General features: G+C 38.8%; 1 non-coding gene across 1 annotated transcript; it reads left to right on the forward strand.

Moving 5' to 3' along the window:
* Nucleotides 1-2,394: 2,394 nt before the first annotated feature.
* On the forward strand, nucleotides 2,395-2,466 carry TRNAE-UUC (transfer RNA glutamic acid (anticodon UUC)). Its single transcript has one exon. It is a non-coding gene; the product is annotated as a tRNA-Glu (tRNA).
* The last annotated feature ends 493 nt before the right edge of the window (nucleotides 2,467-2,959 follow it).

A 2,959-nucleotide genomic window follows, 5' to 3' on the forward strand; every position in this document is an offset into this window, starting at 1 on the left:
TCTGAGCCTCAGTTATCTCACCTGTGCAATGGGGCTACTAACAATAGCCACCACATTCAAGTGCTATGAGGGTAACAGGGAACCTGTGAAGGGACTTGGTACTGAGAAAGCCAAATAGTAGTTATGTTGGAAAACTAAGTGTCATGTTTGTTTAGCATTTTATGTTTGCAAAGAGAATTTCTAACTTCTTTTTTTCTTTTTAATATGAACTAGTTTTTGCTGCCTGGAGAAGGAAGTTTGGTTTGGATTTACAAGTCTCAGGAGAAAGGCAAATGCCTTTTCCTGGGCCTCTGTTGAAGCAGCCAGGTGCCACTTCCTGGAGCTGTTGCTGGTCCCTGACATAGCCACAGAGAGCATCAGGATACAGGACACCGAAGGACCTCACTGTTCCAGAGGATGTAGCAGGAAATACGTCAAATCCATGTGAGTAAGACAAGGCCAAATCACCCATTCCACAAACAGTCATGGAGCAGCTGCTTCATGCCCAGCCTGTACTACAGAGCCCTGCACAGCTGAGGGTCCTTGGAATACAGGGGGTTTTTTTGGCGGGCTTGGTGGGGGGAACTTACTGCACATACAAGTTAATATTCAGTGCTTATTAGATGCCAAGTGTGTTATAAGGACAACAAACAAGTCTTAGATAAGATCTTTGTCCCCCTATAGCTTGTGTTCTATTGTAATTTTTAAAAACTTTATTGAAGTATAGTTGATTTACAATGTCATGTTAATTTCTTCTGTACAGCAAAGTGACTCAGTTATACATACATACATACGTATATATATTCTTTTTCATGTTCTTTTCCATTATGGTTTGTCACAGGATATTGAATATAGTTCCCTGTGCTATACAGTAGGACCTTGTTGTTTATCCATCCTATATATAATAGTTTGCCTCTGCTAATCCCAAACTCCCCATCCTTCCCTCCCCTACCCTGCCTCCCCCTTGGCAACCACAAATCTGTTCTCTATATCTGTGAGTCTGTTTTTGTTTCATAGATATATTGATTTGTGTCATATTTTAGATTCCACATATAAGTGATATCATATGGTATTTGTCTTTCTCTTTCTGACTTACTTTGCTTAGTATGATAATCTCTGGGTCCATCCATGTTGCTGCAAATGGCATTATTTCATTCTTTTTGATAGCTGAGTAGTACTCTATTGTATATATGTAACACATCTTCATTATCCATTCATCTGTCGATGGACATTTAGGTTGTTTCCATGTATTGGCTATTGTAAAGAGTGCTGCTTTGAATATAGGGATGCATGTGTCATTTTGAATTAGAGTTTTGTCTGGGTATATGCCCAGGAGTGGGATTGCTGGATCATATGGCATCTCTACTTTTAGTTTTTTTGAGGAACCTCCATACTGTTTTCCATAGTGGCTGCACCAATTTACATTCCCACCAACAGTGTAACAGGGTTCCCTTTGCTCCACACCCTCTCCAGCATTTGTTTTTTGTAGACTCTTTAATGATGGCCATTCTCGCTGGTGTGAGGTAGTTCCTCATTGTAGTTTTGATTTATATTTCTCAAATAATTAGTGATGTTGAGCATCTTTTCATGTGCTTATTGGCCATCTGTATGTCTTCTTTGGAGAAATGTTTATTTAGGTCCTCTGCCCATTTTTTGATTGGGTTGTTTGTGTCCTTTGGTTGTTGAGTTGTATGAGCTGTTTGTATATTTTGGAAATTAAGCCCTTGTTGAGAGCAACATTTGCAAATATTTTCCCCCAGTCTGTAGGTTGTCTTTTCATTTTTTTCTTATGGTTTCCTTTGCTGTGCAAAAGCTTATAAGTTTGATTAGGTCCCGTTTGTTTATTTTTGCTTTTATTTCTATTGCCTTGGGAGACTGGCCTAAGAAAACACCGGTACAATTTATGCCAGAGAATGTTTTGCCTATGTTCTCTTCTAGGAGTTTTAAGGTGTCTGGTCTTATATTTAGGTCTTTAGTAGCTTGTGTTTTAATGGTTCTTCTATACATGTTACTTTCCTCTGCTTTTTGGGGGGGTGTTATACGCACATTAAAATTTATCTTTTTGAGTGTACAGTTCGGTGAGTTTCAACAAACACAGACATGTAACCACCATCACAATCAAAATATAGAATGTGTCCCCCCCCCAAATTTTCCTCTTGCTCTTTAGTGATAAATAAGACCTCTCCCCCAACCCCAGCCACTGGAAACCACTGATCTGATTTTGTCCTTATAGTTTTGCCTTTTCCAAAATGGATTCTTACAGTATGTAGCCTTGAGTCCGCTTCTTTCTTTTACCTTAATGCTTTTGAGATTCACCCACATTGTTGTACATATCAGCAGTTTGTCCCTTTTCTCTTTAACTTTTCATTCTAAAATGTTTCCAATATAAATTTAAAAGAATAATAGTGTGGGAATTCCCTGGTGGTCCAGTGGTTAGGACTCAGTGCTTTCACTACTGTGGCCTGGGTTCAATCCCCAGTCAGGGAACTAAGATCCCACAAGCCACACAGCCAAAATAATAATAATAATAATAGAGTGAATACCTTTAAATCTACCACCTAGATTCAATAATTGTTTGCATTTTGCTATATTTTAAAATAACATCTATAACAGGCATATATTTGCTGAACCATTGGAAAGTAAGTTGTAGGCACTGACACTTCACCTCTAAAACTTCAACACATATCACCTAAGAATGAGTGATGACCATACGTTATCACACCTAAGAAAGGTGACAATAAATTCCCAAGTGTCATCTACTATTCATCCATTTGCAAATTTCCCAAATTTCAAAAAAGACTTTTATAGTTTTTATCCACTTGCTAGAGGGGTTTTTTTTGTTTGTTTGTTTGTTTTTGGCCGAGCCCGGCAGCTTGTAGGATCTTAGCTCCCCAACCAGGGATGGAATCCTGAGGCCCCAGCAGTGAGAGTGCCAAGTCTAATCACTGGGCTTCCAGGGAATTCCCAACTAGAGTTTTAT

This window comes from Lagenorhynchus albirostris, chromosome 3, assembly GCF_949774975.1.
Source record: "Lagenorhynchus albirostris chromosome 3, mLagAlb1.1, whole genome shotgun sequence".
Taxonomy (NCBI): domain Eukaryota; kingdom Metazoa; phylum Chordata; class Mammalia; order Artiodactyla; family Delphinidae; genus Lagenorhynchus; species Lagenorhynchus albirostris.